Source organism: Leucoraja erinacea, chromosome 24, assembly GCF_028641065.1.
Source record: "Leucoraja erinacea ecotype New England chromosome 24, Leri_hhj_1, whole genome shotgun sequence".
In the NCBI taxonomy this organism is placed as follows: Eukaryota; Metazoa; Chordata; class Chondrichthyes; order Rajiformes; family Rajidae; genus Leucoraja; species Leucoraja erinaceus.
Genome location: NC_073400.1, coordinates 12,692,769 through 12,711,077, shown reverse-complemented (window position 1 = coordinate 12,711,077; position 18,309 = coordinate 12,692,769). Strand labels below are relative to the sequence as shown.

The window sequence follows — 18,309 nt, the reverse complement described above, 5'->3', positions numbered from 1 at the left end:
GACGTTTTGGGTCGGGACCCTTCTTCCGACCCGAAGAAGTCTGAAGAAGGATCCCAACCCTAAACGTCACCCACCCATTTCCTCCGAAGATGCTGCCTGGCGCATCTTCTGAGTTAGAAACATAGAAACATAGAAATTAGGTGCAGGAGTAGGCCATTCGGCCCTTCGAGCCTGCACTGCCATTCAATATGATCATGGCTGATCATCCAAACTCAGTATCCCGTACCTGCCTTCTCTCCATACCCCCTGATCCCCTTAGCCACAAGGGCCACATCTAACTCCCTCTTAAATATAGCCAATGAACTGGCCTCAACTACCCTCTGTGGCAGAGAGTTCCAGAGATTCACCACTCTCTGTGTGAAAAAAGTTCTTCTCATCTCGGTTTTAAAGGATTTCCCCCTTATCCTTAAGCTGTGATCCCTTGTCCTGGACTTCCCTAACATCGGGAACAATCTTCCTGCATCTAGCCTGTCCAACCCCTTAAGAATTTTGTAAGTTTCTAGAAGATCCCCTCTCAATCTCCTAAATTCTAGAGAGTATAAAACAAGTCTATCCAGTCTTTCTTCATAAGACAGTCCTGACATCCCAGGAATCAGTCTGGTGAACCGTCTCTGCACTCCCTCTATGGCAATAATGTCCTTCCTCAGATTTGGAGACCAAAACTGTACGCAATAGTCCAGGTGTGGTCTCACCAAGACCCTGTACAACTGCAGTAGAACCTCCCTGCTCCTATACTCAAATCCTTTTGCAATGAAAGCTAACATACCATTCGCCAGTTACTCCACCATATTGTGTCTATCTTTAATCTGTTCCTGTCGTTGGTCTGTCGTCAGTATTTTGTTTTGGTGACTAATTGTCCCAAACAAAGCAGTTGTTATTTGGTTAATTCGATTCTTCTTGAATAATTCATAGTCCGTATAAAGTATGATCAATGTATGCTTCAACATTTAATGAAATTGAAAGCACATTGATAAATATTTGAGTATTAATTAATGGTATATAATTAAAACCAAAGATCAATGAAAGGACAAGATCCATATATTAAGGTATATAATATATTACTATATATTTTGGTTCTTCGTAGCACCTGAGTCTTGATAACAGTGATGCAAAATTAATTAATATTGCAAATTATAAATAAGTTAAGCTTTTTAATGTATTCTTACAAAGAACAATCTGACAGCTCTGGATACATTTTAGAAGAATTTCCTGTATCTATCTTTTTTTACAGAAGAATCCATAGCAGGTAGAGCTAATATACAGACTCTCATGTTATTTTTTATCGGACTTTACTGGACTTTATTTTACACTAAACATTATTCCCATCATCCTGTATCTGTACACTGCGGACGACTTGATTGTAATCATGTATTGTCTTTTCACTGACTGGATAGCGCACAACAAAAAGCTTTTCACTGTACCTCGGTACACGTGACAACAATAAACTAAAATGAATTATCTAGCAAAACTGCCACACTAATCCTAGACTAGACCATTCCAGAAGGTAGAATTGTGTTTAACAATAATCCAGGTAGGATGTGCAGGAAAGGACTGCAGATGCTGGTTTAAACCAAAGATAAATGCAAAATCCTGGAGTAACTCAGCGGGACAGGCAGCATCTTAGGAGAGAAGGGATAGGTGACATAGGCCTGTCTGAAGAAGGGTCTCGTCCCAAAACGTCACCCATTTATTCTTTCCAGAGATGTTGCCTGTCCTGCTGAGTTACAAAAGCATTTTTGTACCTAATCCAGGTCGGAATCTGTGTTTCTCAGAAGAGGAATGTGAATCAGACAGCATTAAAAAACAGTTTGACATTTACACTGAGTTATACAGGGCGTCACTGGAAAAGTTGTCAGAATTCAAATAATGGAATATCCATTAGGTACTTTTATGATTCATAGTCCGTTTTAACGCCAAAGAAAAGCACATTTTCTCATCTGACTTTAATCGTAGGGAAATATATCAACACTTGTGATTTGGGTTGTAATTCGGAACAAATGTGAGTGTTGCAATATCAAGGTAATAGTTTCTAAATTAAAGGAATAAAACTATCTTCAGATATTTTACTTGTCACGGTTAAAACTTCAGTTGGGCACTGCAATGAGCTCAGAGAGAAACACACCAGACATCTGCATGGAGCCAAGAACACACGTTAAGCCAAATGCATTCATTTGTTGATGTGACCCATTGTATCTGACTGGTTAGTGTGTATATTAGCTGGAAGTCTCCAATAGCTGTGCTGTATGGTTCATGTACATGTCAGTCTTAAAGGGTTTGTGAGTTATAAACTGAGCAAGGTTCATAAACATCACAGCATATCAAAGAGCAAAACAAATTAATTACTGAGAAAGAAACCAGTGATGATTGGTGTTATGCAGGCACAGACAACATAAAATGTATACATCTTATACACAGAGGCCATGTCGGTACGGAATAAAATGTGTTTTTCAAGAACAGGAAGAATTTTAGCGTTTATTTTGATAACATTCTATAGCTTTACTTAAAATTGACCCAGGAGAGCAATGACATTTTGCAGCATGTAAAACAAGTTTCAGTAAGATCAAACACGAACTATTCTGCTATCTCAATGAAATGAGTTAATGTTTTTGTAGAGGAGAGTAGCACACAAAAAAACATTATTCTATTTGTTTTCCTGTTTCTTTAAGTCAATGTGACACTGATTGAGTTAAAATCACTCCTATTTTGAGCATGAAAGCACCTAAAGATTGGGGAATTTAGCAGCATTGGTTCTTAAAAAAATGGCAATAAATTAATCTGTGGGGCAGACTTGTACAATAGACTCACCACTGAACTACGAGCTGTTTTATTTTGTGTCTGTGCCTATCTGAGTAAAGCCAGATACCGAATACGGGTATGGCACAAAATTCCCTCCTACAGGTAACAAAACCAATCAAACAAGATGGCATCCTTTGTAGGATAAGACCAATATGACCCCAAAAATAATAGTGGAGATAGCATTTACTTATTAATAACTGTGATGATCTTATTTAGGATCACACATGAGCTATTATGTGAGTAATTTCATTTAGTTTAGTTTAGAGATACAGCGCGGAAACAGGCCCTTCGGCCCACAGAGTCCGCGCCGACCAGCGATCCCCGCACATTAACACTATCCTACACACTAGGGACAATTTCACATTTATACCAAGCCAGTTAACCTACAAACCTGTACGTCTTTGGTGTGTGGGAACAGGATATCCTGGAGGGAACCCACATAGGTTACGGGGAGAACGTGCAAACTCTGTACAGACAGCACCCATAGTCAGGATCGAACCCAGGTCCCTGGTGCTCTAAGGCAGCAACTCTACTGCTGCGCCACCGTGCCGTCCTAAAAGGAATGTCATTGTTTGGTTGTACTTTTCTGATTTGATTTGAGTCTAATTGTCATGAGACTGGGATATAGGAATAGTGAGTCTTGTACGATAAACAAAACTAAATGGGCTGTCCCACTGCGGCGACCTAATCTGCCAGTTTAGAAGAGTTTGCCCTCGACTCAAACTCGCAGCATGGTCGACACGTGGTCCTAGAAGGTCCTATGAGGTCGCTGGAACTCTCCTTCATGCTAGAAGGGAAGTTCCCACATACTCGCGGCCTCAGCAAATCGCGGAAACATTTTCAGCATGATGAAATATTTTCCGCGAGTAAAAATTGGCCAGCTTGGTTCTTTTGAACTGGTAGTGCAGTGGAGTGGGGTCGCTATGTAGTTACAGGCAGTCGAGGTCAGCTGCAGGCAATCTCCTTCACTGACCGGGCATTTTAATTGGCTCATTGGAGTCTTCAGGACCCAGGAAAACCGACCAGTAGGTTAAATTCCAGCTGAACTCCAGCTGAACTCCCGCGCTCTCTAAAGCAGTGGTTCCCAACCTTATTTAGCTCATGGCCCCCTTGGAATCTTTTAATTTTTCTGTGGCCCCCCCTGACATTATTAGCGGAAAAAAAGTACTTCAATATTGTAATACCTTCCATAAAAATATCAGTGTCTATTAATTGCATATATATACTCTTTTATTCTATTCCACAAACATCAAAAATATTTCAACTTTATTAGAACTGAAATTTATGAGGCAACAGGGTGGTAGCTCTGTGGCCCACTTCATTGAACCTGTGGCCCCCTAAATCCCCAAAATTTTCTGTGGCCCCCCTGAAATTTGCCATGGCCCCAGGTTGGGAATCACTGCTCTAAAGGACTTACCGTACACTGTGCAGTCGTCTTTTAACTTTCTGTTCATCATGGGTGTGAATTTCAGTCAGCGCTCCCCCGCTTTCCCTGGCCCCCGCCTTTGCGATGTGTGTGTGTGTGTGGTCAGTCGACCCAGCTCACGCTTTCATCGCTGACGGTTGATCCAGTACTCACAAACTTGAATGAGCTTTTTTGAAGTGGTGACCAAGAAAATGGGTGAGGACAATAGTCTACCTGGATTTAAGGCCTTTGTCACGGTACAGCATGGTCAACTGGTCCGGAAGGTTAGATCATATGGGATCCAGGGTGAGCTTAAAAATTGGATACAAAATTGGCTTGAAGGGAGGAGACGGAGGCTGGCAGTAGAGGGTTGTTTTCATAATGGACCCCTGTAACAAGTGGTGTCCCAACAGGATTCTGTCCTGAGTCCACTGTTGCTTGTTATTTTATAGTTTTTGTCTAGTTTACTTTAGAGATACAGAGCTGAAACAGGCCCTTTGGCCAACCGAGTCCATGCCGACCAGTGATCCCTGTACACTAGCACTATCCCACACACACTAGAGACAATTTACGATTTTACCAAGCCAATTAACCGACAAACCTGTACGTCTTTGGTGTGTGGGAGGAAATCGGAGCACCAGAGAAAACCCACGCAGGACTTGGGTTTTTCTACACAATCTCAAGCATCTCTGAACTGGGAACTATAATCACAAATAGTGATTGCTCCATTTCCATCACTTAAGTGAATTGTTTCTTTAACTTGTTAAAGTCTGACACTTCTTATAACAATTGATAGGTATCAATTTTTAGCATGCGTTATAATGAAAGTTCATTTATTCTAATGTCAATATGATTTGAATTTAATGATGTACCCGCAGTCAAGCAGCCTTACTGAACTGTTAGATAGACACTTAATGCTAGAGTAAATCAGTGGGACAAGTAGTATCTCTGGAGAAATGAAATACGTGGCATTTTGGGTTCGAGCCGTTCTGATCTGAAACGTCACCTATTCATTCCTTTCCTCCTTCCTGTGTCAGAAACAAAAGACATGAGTTCACTGCGTACCATGATCCCCATTCCTACTCTGAAGTTAGGTAATTTAACCAGCTCTAAATACAAATCAAGACAGGAAGCCCTCTTTTGTTGGAGGTTGGAAGTTGGATAAAAAAAGTTATGAGAAACAAGATTCTCTGGTCTGATGAAACCAAGATTGAACTCTATGGCTTGTGTGCTAAGCGTCACGTCTGGAAGAAACCAGGCACTGCTCATCACCTGGCCAATACCATACCTACGGTGAAGCATGGTGGTGGCAGCATCATGCTGTGGGGATGTTTTTCAGCGGCAGGAACTGGGAGACTAATCAGGATCATTCTGAATACTTATGTAAATGTGATATTTCAGTTATTTCTTTTTAATTACTTTGCAAACATTTCTAAACGCTTGTTTTCACTTCTTTTAATATGGGGTATTGTGTGCAGATTGAAGATTTAAAAAAAAAAAATCATTTTAGAATAAGGTTGTAATGTAACAAAATGTGGAAAAGTGAAGAGGTCTGAATATTTTCTGAATGCAACTGTATATCTGTTAATTTCCTCGTGCTGACTGCTCCACAGATTTACACTTTATTTGTTTTTTTAGTTTTGAGATACAGCGCGGAAACAGGCCCTTCGATCCACCGAGTCCGTGCCGACCAACGACCACCCCTTATACAAACACTATCTTACACACATTAGGGACAATTCACAATTTTACCGAAGCCAATTAGCCTACAAACCTGTACGTCTTTGGAGTGTGGGAGGAAATCAGAGCACCCGGGGAAAACACATGCGGTCACAGGGAGAACGTACAAACTCTGTAACAAACAGTAGTCAGGATAGAACCTAGGTCTCTGACGCTGTACGGCAGCAACTCTACCACTGCACCACCACATCACATATTTATCAAGGCTATTCATTTTGCGGGAAATTCAAGCAAAAATAGTAAAATAATTAGAGAGCTTGGGAACAGGCCCTTTGGCCCAATTCATCCGTGCTGACCAAGGTGCATTCTTGAACTAGTCCGACTTCCCTGAATTTGATCCCGACAGTATCCCTCTAAACCTTGGAAGACACAAAGTGCTGGAGTAATTTAGTGAGTCTTGGAGACCATAGATAGGTGAAGTTTTGGGTAGCCATGTTCCTCTCTCCAGCAGGGGTTATATGAAAGCCTCTCTCACCTCCCCTCTGAGCTCCTTCTCCCTCTTAACCTTACCTATCCAATGTTTTTTAAACATTATAATTGTACCTGTCTCTATAGCGCCCTCTGGCAGCTCATTCCATAAACACATTTGTGTGGAAAAACCTGTCCTTCAAATCCCTTTTAAATCTCTCCCACTCACCATAAAACTATGCCCTCTAGAGTTAGACTGGGCAAAGGACTGTGACAATCCATCTTATCTACGCCTCTCATTCGTGATTTTGTAAATCTCTAAAGGTCACCCCCTCAGCCTCCTTTTGCTCCAGGAAAAAGAGTCCCAGAATATCCCAGGGCAATACAGTGGTGCAGCAGGTAGAGCTGCTGCCTCACAGAACCAGAGAGCGTTCGATACTGATCTCGGGCACGACTTCGATGGAGTTTGTACGGTTTCCCTGTGACTGCATTTTTTTTTCTCTGGGTGCACCGGTTTCCTCCCACATCCCAAAGACGTATGGCTTTGTAGATTAATTGGACTCGGTAAATTGCTCCGAGTGTATAGGAAGTGGATGCAAAAGTGGAAAAACAAAACTAGTGTGAGCGTGTGATGGATGGTCGGCGTGGAATCGGTGAGCCGAAGTTCCGGTATCCATGCTTCAGTCAATCTCTGCAATCTAACGTTATAACTCAAGCCCTACAATCTTGGCAATAACCTTTTGAATCTCTAGATTTAGTTCAGTGATTCAGCCTGCAAACAGGCCCTTCGGTCCATCGAGTCTGTGCCGACCAACAACACCACGTACACTAGTTCCTTGCTACACCCAGAGACAATCTACAGAAGCCAATTAACCTACAAACCAGCACATATTTGGAATGTGGGAGGAAACCGGAGCATCTGGAGAAAACCCACGCGATCATAGGGAGAACGTGCAAACTCCATACAGACAACAGCCATAGTCAGGATCTAACCTGGGTCTCTGGAGCTGTAAGGCAGCAGCTCTACCTCTGCACCACTGTACCGGCCTGAACCCACATCCCAAAGATGTGCAGCTTTTGTATCCCCTGTAGCTTAATCACAAACCAGCTATAGTATGGTGACCAGAACTATACACGATATTCCAGATGTGGTCTCACCATCATCATGTATAGCTGTAGCATGATGTCTCATCTATATAATTCACGCCCCAACTAATAAAGGCAAGATAGACACAAAATTCCGGAGTAATTCAGGCAACAACGTTGGAGAGAACGAATGGGTGACTTTCGGGTCGAGACCCTTCTTCAGACACTAAGGCAAGGATGTGAGACTTACTGCATAAGTGGAACAGTTTCATTACAACTGGGGCACATTTTATTAATTTCTTCCTATCATCAATATTATTGGAAGGAACACTTTGTAGACTTTGAATGAGGTTTCAGGTCTCACTAGAGGTTGTTCAAACTCCCGTGTCGAAAAATGAACAGGAAATACTTTATCCAGCTTTTACCCGCCAACATATTCACCTAGTGGGGGCCTCAGTGAAGGCAGCACTGCAGCACTCCATGAGCAACCTTCCTGTCAATGTACCCCCAATGTTAGGTAACCTGCAGGTAACTCCCCGACCTACAACTCTCCCATTATACTCGCCAGTTCTTTACACTATTGCAGTGAGACTTCAGACCCTATCCCATGCACACAATTCACCAACATACTAATGCCTTTTTTATCTCTTTCTTTCCTGAATTCAACTTTGTGAATGGAGATAGACACATAATGCTGGATTGGCAGCATCTCTGGAAAGAAGGAATGGGTGGCGTTTCGGGTCGAGACCATTCTTCAGACTGAAGAAGGACTTCACCCATTCCTTCTCTCCGGAGATGCTGCCTGTCCTGCTGAGTTACTCCAGCTTTTTGTGTCTATCTTCGGTGTAAACCAGCATCTCCAGTTCCTTCCTATACAACGTGAATGGAGAGCGAGTACTCTTTGTGAGAAAGAAGATTCGCACTGTTGCCACTGGGTGGCACCAGTGGCACAGCTGGTAGAGTTGCTGCCACAGAGCGCCAGAGATCCGGGTTCGATCCTGACCTTGGGTGCTGTCTGTGTGGAATTTGTAGGTTCTCCCTGTGACCATGGAGGATTCCTCCGGGTGCTCCAGTTTCCCAAAGATGCACTGGTTTGTCGGTTAATTGTTTTTTGTAAATTTGTGCGGGGAGTCGATGAGAAAATGGAATAGCGTGAATGGGTGATTGATGGTTGACGTGGGCTCAGTGGGACGAAGATGAAGAACCTGTTTCCATGCTGTGTTATTAAATAAAACAATACTTAGTATGTGAGAATGAATGAGGTGCTGGAGGCCTGAGCCATGACATTACAGTAGAGGTCCATTATTGTGAAACCTGCAATTTTCACGTCACAATTTAGTGATAATGGAGTGATAATGAAAAGTTTAGTTTAGCTTAGATAATGTTTAGTTTAGTTTAGTTTAGTTTATTATTGTCACGTGTACAAGGGCGCAATGGTAGAGTTGCTGCCTCACAGCACCAGAGACCTGAGTTCGATCCTGACTACGGGTGTTGTCTGTGTGGATTTTGCAAGTTCTCCCTGTGACTGTGTGGGTTCTCACCAGGTGCTCCAGTTGCCTCCCACATGCTAAAGACAAGTAGATTAGTAGGCTAGATGGTTTCTGTAAATTATCCCTAGTGTGTAGGAAAGAACTGGTGTATGGGTGATCACTGGTCAGCACGGACTCAGTGGGCCAAATGGCCTGTTTCCATGCTGTATCTCTAAACTAAACTAAAATACATTGTACCAAGGTACAGCGAACAGCTTTTTTCTTGCATGTTATCCAGTCAGCGAAAATACTCTACATGATTACAATCAAGCCGTCCACAGTGTACAGATACAGGATAAAAGGTATATTTGTGAGATTGAAGTGATAGCCCATTGGTGAAGGGAGATTAGTATCGGGTGGGCAGTCAAAGGTACAGCAATGGAGAAGGAACAGCATTTCATGTTAATATAAATGTGCAATGCTTTTTTATTAGTGGATTTAATGGAGCAGCTGAGTTGAATTTGTTCTGACAAAGGCACTGCCGAAGAAAAACTGGGTCTCCTAATCAAAGATCCATACCTTCCCCCCTCACACCATCTCACCCTTGGTGTAATGTGGCACATCTGGTAGAATTGCTGCCTCACAGCTCCAGTGAGCTCAGTTCAACCCCAACCTCTGGTGCTGTTTGTATGTTATCCAATAACTGGGTGTATGTTCCCCCAGGTGATTCTCTTTCTTCTCTCATCACAAAAGTGTGTGGGTTGTAGGTTGCTCTGCCCTTATACGTGTACGTGATAGAAATTGGAGAGACTTGAAGGGAATGAGGAGAGAATAAGATGAGATTAGTGTCATTGAATAGTTATTGGTTAGAATGGACTGTAGACCAATGGGCCTGTTCCTGTGCTGTATCACTCTATGAACTTAAAATTCAGCCCTTCATGACACCTAATGCCCCTGTCCCACTTAGGAAACCTGAATGGAAACCTCTGGAGACTTTGGGCCCCACCCAAGGTTTCCGTGTGGTTCCCAGAGGTTGCACGTAGTGGACGCAGGTAGGGAGATTGACAAAAATCTCCGGGAACCGCACGGAAACCTTGGGTGGGGCGCAAAGTCTCCAGAGGTTTCTGTTCAGTGGGACAGGGGCAGCGCTTGCAGCACCAGAGACCCAGGTTTGATCCCGACTACAGGTGCTTATTTGTTCTCTCCGTGACCGTGTGGGTTTTCTCCGAGGTCTTTGGTTTCCTCCCACATTCCAAAGATGTACAGGGTTGGAGATTGTGTAGGAAGGAACTGCAGATGCTGGTTTAAACCAAAGATAGACACAAAATGCTGGAGTAACTCAGCAGGGCAGGCAGCATCTCTGGAGAGAAGGAATGGATGAAGTTTCGGGTCGAGACCTTATCTTCAGGTTTGTTGATCAACTTGCTTGGGTTTGTAGACTTGGTATAAGTGTAAATTGTCCCGAGTGTGTGGAGGCTTGTATTAATGTGTGGGAGGATCGCTGGTCAGTGTGGACTCGGTGGGCTGAAGGGCCTGTTTCTATGCTGTATCTCTAACCTAAACAAAACTAAGTAACAGTAGTCTGACAGAATGCTATTCTTTGCTTTGATAGGTAAGTGAGCAAACCCTTAAATCACATAGAAAAACTAAAATGAACCAGAAATAGCAAGCAATTTTCAGAACTGCTTGGTCTCATTCCCTCGAAGCATTCCTCCCCATATCTATGTGCTGACTTGCATGATGACACTATAAAGATAGATATCACTAGTTATTTAGCAATTATTAGAAAATCCACTGATGCTTGGCAAACCTCTGGAATGCACTTGGGCACTCTATGTAATCTCAACAGTGTACTTTCCTTTTTATATATCTTGCCAGAGTATTAGTAAAAACAAAATTGGAGAAATTAATGGCCTTGAAAACCAATAAATTCTCAAGATATGATGCTCTGTATTCTGAGGTTTCAAAGGAGGTGACTTGGAAGATAGTGGACCCGCTAATTATCATCTTTCCAAATTCCATTGATTTTAGAATATGATTCTGAAAGATTGGGAGGCCACAAAAGCAATCCAACTATTTAAGAAAGGGAGGGGAGAAAAATTGGTAAGAACACACAACCTCATGTCAGTGGTAGGGAAATTGTGGAGCATAAAGTAGCAAATGTGGTACAGTGGCGCAGCTGGTAGAGTTGCTGCCTCACAGCATCAGGGACCCCAGTCTGATCCTGACATTGGGTGCTGTCTACGTGGAGTCTGCACTTTCATCCTGTGACCACATGTGTTTCACATCCCAAACATGTGCTGGTTTACAGGATGATTGATCTCTGTAAATTGCCCCTCGTTTATCGGGAGGGGATGAGAAAGTGGGATAACACGGAACTAGCGTGAACACAGGATGGTTGACAGCCTTGGTGGGCTGAAGGACCTGTTTCCATGAGGTATCTCTGAGCAAAAGTAAACTAAACTAAAATGGAAACAAGTCATTGAGAAAATATCAGTAGAATTTGGTTGAGTTGACTTCAAGAGATTCAAGAGATTCAAAAGAGTTTATTGTCAAGTGTCCCTGATAGGGCAATGAAATTCTTGCTTTGCTTCAGCACAACAGTAGGCATTGACTACAGAACAGATCAGTGTGTCCATATCTTCTATATTACTAAAAGTCTGTTCTTGACTGGTTTTGGCCATCTGTGCTGCGATTTCCGAGAGAACGCTGCCACCTACGGCCGTCATTTTTGGCCACCTTGCTCAGAGCCCCCCTCCGCCATATGTGTGCCGAGGATTTTTCCCGTCAATGAAAAATGACAGAGATATTAATGATTTTACAAAATTCCCCATTCTCTCTGCTGCCCCTGCTGGCGGCAGGGGGGAGGGACTATAAAACCATGAAGTGGTGTGCCTCAATCAGTGTCTGCAAGCTGGAGGAAGGCAGAGGGTCACGTTTCTCTGAGCTGTGAATAACACTGAACACATGTCTACTCAAATGTAAGTGTCCTTAGTGGTTCTAAAACGCTTGCAGAATGTGTCTATTGGTTCTAAAATGTTTGCAAAAAGTGTCTCTGTTGGTTCTACAATGCTTGCAGAATGTGTCTTTTTTGGTTCTAAAATGTTTTTTAGGTTCTCTCCCCCCCCCTCTCCTCTCCCCCCCTCTCCTCTCCTCTTCCCCCCCCCACCCCTCCCCCTGCTCCCCCACCATTCCTCCCCTAAACCCCCTCCCCTCCACACACCCCTACCCCCTTCCCTCCACCCTCCCCTCCCCCACCTCTCCCCTCCCCTCTCAGCACACCCCATCTCTCCCCCCTCTTCTCTCCCCTCCTCCTCCATCCCCTCCCCTCCCCTAAACCCCCTCCCCTCCACACCCCCTACCCTCTTCCCTCCACCCTCCCCCTCCCTCCCTCCCTGCTCCCCACCTCACCCCTCTCTCAGCACCCCCTCTCTCTCCCCCCTCACTCTCACCCTCCTCCCCTCCTCCCCCACCTTTCTTCCCTCATCCACAATCCCTCTTATCCTCCTCTCCACCCCCCTATCCCTCTTGCCCCCCTCTCTGTGTCTCTGTCTCTCTTTCTGCCCCTTCTCTCTCTGCCCTCACTCTCTACCCCCACCACACCACCCTCTCTAGATGCGACTGCAAGTTGGGGGCTATGCGTCAGTAGATAGGGTGGTTATGGGGTAAAAGGAACAAATTAATAATATTAATATAATATCAAGGGGGTAATTAGCATGACTGCGGGGGTGGGGATATTTAGTGTGTGTGACGCTGCATGCCGCCACCCCCCCCCCACAACCGCACGTTGGGGGAACAGACCCAATGGGTCTGCACTTGGTCTAGTACCATAATATAAATATACACACACATGAATAAATAAACTCATAAAGTGCAAATAACAGATAATGGGCTATCAATGTTCAGAGTTTTGGCCGAGCCAGGTTTAATAACCTGATGGCTGTGGGGAAGTAGCTATTCCTGAACCTGGTTATTGCATTCTTCAGGCTCCTGTACCTTCTACCTGAAGGTAGCAGGGAGATGAGTGTGTGGCCAGGATGGTGTGGGTCCTTGATGATGCAGCCAGCCTTTTTGAGGCAGCGACTGCTATAGGTCCCCTCGATGGAAGGAAGGTCAGAGCCGATGATGGACTGGGCAGTGTTTACTACTTTTTGTAGTCTTTTCCTCTCCAGGGCGCTCAAGTTACTGAACCAAGCCACCATGCAACCGGTCAGCATGCTCTCTACTGTGTACCTGTAGATGTTAGGGAGAGTCCTCCTTGACAAACCGACTCTCCGTAGTCTTCTCAGGAAGTAGAGGCGCTGATGTGCTTTCTTACTAACTGCATCAGTGTTCTCGGACCGGGAAAGATCTTCAGAGATGTGCACGCCCAGAAATTTGAAGCTCTTGATCCTTTCAACCATCGACCCGTTGATATAAACAGGACTGTGGGTCCCCATCCTACTCCTTCCAAAGTCCACAATCAGTTCCTTGGTTTTGCTGGTGTTGAGGGCCAGGTTATTGCGCTGGCACCATATGGACAGTCGCTCGATCTCTCTTCTATACTGTGACTCATCCCCATCAGTGATGCGTCCCACATCAGTGGTGTCGTCAGCGAACTTGATGATGGAGTTCGCACTGTGACCGGCTACGCAGTCATGAGTATAGAGTGAGTACAGCAGGGCGCTGAACACTCAGCCTTGAGGTGCTCCCGTGCTGATTGTTATCGAGGCTGACACATTTCCACCAATACGAACAGACTGTGGTCTGAGGAAGTCGAGGATCCAATTGCAGAGGGATGCGCAGAGACCCAGTTCTGCGAGTTTGGTAACCAGCTTGGAGGGGACGATTGTGTTAAATGCCGAGCTGTAATAGATGAATAACGGGGGGGGGGGGGGAGAGGAGAGAGGGGGGGGAGGAGGGGGAGGGAGGGAGGGGAGAGGGGGGGAGGGGAGGGAGAGGGGGGAGGGAGGGGGGAGGGGGAGGGGAGGGGGGGGGGGGGGGAGGGGGGGGAAGGGGGAGGGGGGGGGGGAGAGAGGGGGAGGGGGGGGGAGAGGGGGGGGGAGAGAGAGGGGGGGGGGAGAAAGGGGGGGGGGAGAAGGGGGGGGGGAGGAGAGGAGGGGGGAGAAAAAGAGGGGGAAAAGAGAAGAGGGGGGGGGAGACAGAGGGGGAGAGGAGAGGAAAAGGGGAGGGGAGAAGAGAGAAGAGGGAGGTAGGGAGGGAGGAGAGAGGGGGGGGGAGAGAGAGGGGAGGGAGGAGAGAGAGGGAGAGAAGAGGGGAGGGGAGCGGAGAGTGGAGAGGAGAGAAGAGTGAAGAGGAGAGGGCAAGAGAGAGAGGGGAGGAGGAGAGGGGGGGGAGAGGGGGGGGGGAGAGGAGAGGGGAGGGGGGGGGGGAGAGAGGGGAGGGGGAGGGGGAGAGGGGGAGGGGGGGGGGGGGGGGGGAGAGAGGGGGGGGGGGAGGGGGGGGGGGAGGGGGGGGGGGGGGGGAGGGGAGAGGGGGGGGGGGGGAGGAGGGGGAGGGGGGGGGGAGGGAGGGGGGAAAGGGGGGGGGGGGGGGGGGGGGGGAGAGGGGGGGAGGAGGAAGAGGGGGGGGGGGGGGGGGAGGGGGAGAGGGGGGGAGAGGGGGGGGGGGGGGGGGAGGAGGGGGGGGGGGGGGGGGGGAGAGGAGGGGGGGAGAGAAGGAGGGGGAGAGAAGGAGAGGACGTGGGCGGTACAAGCTGTGGGAAGGCGGATCTGAGCTGCTAGTGCAAGGTAAATGCTTTGTAGCGCCGAGTATCCGACTGCTGCTTCCAAATGCGTGCGTGGAGCTGCTCTACGTCCTTTAAAGAAAAAAAAGCGAGAGATGACTGTGCCCGAGGCGGATTGCAGTGAGGTGTGTCTCACCACCACTAACACAACGACAACGACAACGACACGATACCAGGGCTCCGTCAGGAACGTTGTGGCTGCACTGTTTTAATTTAAAAGGTAACACAAGAAGAAAGGGAAGTGCGCCGCAATACAATAAGTGCGCTGCTTGTGTGCAACACACAATGGGAACAACTCGCATGAAGGGCTGCGCGTAAACAGAGCCCTGGCAATGGGAGACACGGAGGGTCAGTCAACACACAGGCAAGAATGATACAATTAGCTGATGCAGTTGCTCCTCATAGGGAACTTTAAAGGCTGCCTTCCCCTACAGTCGTCTGTTCCACTGCTGAACCTGCTCTCAACTCAGTTGCAGTTGCAGTCGTGTTACACGTTTGCAAACCCATTCACCAGCATTTGTTGTATATCTCTCCACATCACCGTCTATATCTCTCGTCCCCCCCCAGACTGATGAATGTCACCCATTCCTTTCTCTCCAGAGATGCTGCTCACACATACTAGTGCTGCCTGTCCCGCTGAGTTACTCCAGCATTTGTGTGTCGAACATCAGCGTTGTTATCTCTTTCTGATCATTTAACATGCCATCGATCACCATCTTTGTTGATGATCTCTGTATTGGCTTGTAGCATGAACGATGACAACCCCAAGTGGGTTATTTTGGCATTTCCCTCCAAGAAACACTGAAGCACAGTCACATATAAAGACAGCACAAAGACAAATGTCATTCTATTACTTTGAGCTTAAAGTAAAATCTTTGATCCCAATCACAGAGCATGGAACTGCACATTCTGGACTCCCAACTATAAATTAGATTTAATTAGCAGATGTCCATTCTATTCTAGTTTGATATTGTTTATTATTGCAGCTAATTTTAAATGTAATCCCCTTTATGAAATATGTGTACAGATACTGCAAGATTTATTTACTTTCAACTGTAGATATTAACTTTGTTTCATCTGTTTGTTATTATAATTGAGGATATGGAGGAAAGATAGTGTGATTGTATTTTGTGCAGCCATTTTTGGGAAATAATCAAAATGATGAAAGACATTACGTTTCAAACTGCTTTCACTCTTGATGGATAACTGGTTGGGATGTGGTTGTGCCATTAGGAGGCTGTGGTTGTGATTTAAAATATATATCTTCTGCATGTGTCATTATTGAATCTCATTGCTAAGTTGTGTATGCTGCAATATTGCTGCAATCCATGATAGCGATGTCAGTACACAATAGATATATATTGTAATAGATATGGGCAGCACAGTGGCTCAGCTGTGAGAGCTGCTGCCTCACAGCGCTGGAGACCTAGGCTCAATCCTGACCTCGGGTGCAATCCCTGTGGAGTTTGCACTTTCTCCCTGTGACCATGTGTATTTCCTCCCACATGCCAGAGACGTGCGGGTGTGTAGGCTAATTGGCCTCTTTCACAAAAGAAAGTTGCCCCCGATATGTGGAGAATGAATGGAAAAAGTGGAATAACATAGAACTGGTGTGAACGGATACTCGATGGTCAGCCTAGGCTCGATGGGCCAAAGGGCCTGTTTCCATGTTGTGGCTCCAAAACAGTAGGTGGAAATGCCTCTCGTTTTTTAAATCGTTTTCAATGATTAAATGAAAGTGGTTTTGCAAGAGGATTACAACTGAAGTTACTGTGGCTTTTTTTTTGTTTGTTTCAGTTCAAAAGCAGCCACCAAATTAATTTAGACAAAAGTGCTGGAGAAACTCAGCGGGTGCAGCAGCATCTATGGAGCGAAGGAAATAGGGTCCGAAACGTTGCCTATTTCCTTCGCTCCATAGATGCTGCTGCACCTGCTGAGTTTCTCCAGCACTTTTGTCTACCTTCGATTGTCCAGCACCTGCAGTTCCTTCTTAAATACCAAATTTAGTTGTTCGGTGAGAGACAGCAGAATTATACGGATGAGTGCGTGATGCTTGGTATGTGCTGATTATCTGATTTCAGTTCAGGTGCTTTGTTTTAATTCTGAACAGATGACATGTTTGGCTCAACTACTTTTCCAGCGAAGGGTGTGGACAGAATTGGACTTGATTACACTACAGCTCAGTGTTCAGTGCCTTATCTTGTCTTTCGTATCAAGAACAGTGACTGGCACTAGTCACTACACGATTGTTGTTTGTTTGGGGATCTCTATGGAATTTTATGCCGTGAACTAAAGGCCTTGGCGGTGATGGGAGGAAGGGGCAGGGCAAGAAAGGGGGAAAGAATTTTAACGAATCTGAAATGAAAGCAGCTGTCAATAGCGTTGATTTTATTTTCAACAAGTGCACAGTTTAGAGTGCAAGAGAAGATTTACGAGGCTGTTGCCAGGACATGTAGGTCTGAGCTCGGTGGGGAAAGTTTGGGCAGGCAAGGACTGTTATAGATTGGAGCGCAGGAAGCTGAGGGGTGATCTTATAGAGGTTTTCTAAAGTCAAAGGTGGAATAGATAGGGCAAATGAAGAGAGGTTAATTTTTTTTACCAGAGTAGGTGAATCACGAACCAGAGGACATGGGTTTAAAGTGAGTGACAAAATTTAACAGGAACCCGAATGGAATGAGCTACCAGTGGAGGTAATTGAGGCGTGTATTTTAACCTGCATTTAAACAACACTTGGACAGGTACATGGATAGCAAAGGTTTTGAGGGATATGGGCCAAAAGGGACGATGGTTCACATGTTGCTCCAGGTGTCCAAGGCAGTCCACAGTTGGAGGCCCAAGTCCGGGGCTTGCCTGGAACGGGTAACTCGCATAACAACCAGAACACGAACTGTTCTTTGAAAATGGCGCTGAAACATGGTGCCTCTTCCATGCGGGCTCAGTGGACTATTTCAGCACACTTGCTGATCGAAATATGCTTGGGTATGGCAATGCGCTACTGGACTGTTTATAAGAAAATAATTTCACGGTGCGTTTGCACTTCGCACATGTTCAGTCGTTCACTCGTGTGTCAGACGACGTATAGCTCACCGTTGGCTTCTGTCGTCGTCCAACATGTTGACAGAATTGGCCGCCCGACGCATCGTGTCGTTGCTTCCGGGGATTGCCACGAGCAGGCTTCTGTCATGATTCACACGTAACAATGAAAACACCATTGAACCATTGAAAGAGGCAAATGAGACTAACTTTAGATGGGGCATCTTGGTCAGCATGGACCAGTTGGGCTGAAGGGCCTGCTTGCATATTGTATGGCTCTATGACAATGCAAAATAACCAGCCAGAACTAGTTCATTTCCTTAAAATTCACCACAGGACAGAAAGTGCTGGAATAACTCAATGGGTCAGGCAGCATCTCTGGAGAACATGGTTAGGTGGCATTTCAGGTCGGGACCCTTCTTGAGACTTGAATGCTTAATAAATGGTCAGTTTGATATATTCTCTCGGGCAACTGCAAGGCCAATAGGGCCTTCTAGTTTCATTCTATTCTGCAGTGCAAGAGAAGTCAACACAAAAGTCGTCTCCTTGGCCTGTAGATTTTTCTCCTTATTTTGATTGGAGTTGGCAGGATTCTCTGTATAAACTTTGATACTTTTCCACAATGAAGGAAAGGAAAGTATTTTAAG

At 45.6% G+C, this 18,309-nt stretch overlaps 1 protein-coding gene across 1 annotated transcript in view; it reads left to right on the top strand.

Moving 5' to 3' along the window:
- The first annotated feature begins 14,624 nt into the window (after window positions 1-14,624).
- LOC129708650 (neuron navigator 1-like) overlaps window positions 14,625-18,309 on the top strand; it is a 512,158-nt gene continuing 508,473 nt past the window's right edge. Inside the window, exon 1 of the mRNA XM_055654539.1 lies at window positions 14,625-14,849. The gene's annotated coding sequence lies outside the window, so the exon portion shown is untranslated. The remainder of the gene's footprint in view (window positions 14,850-18,309) is intronic.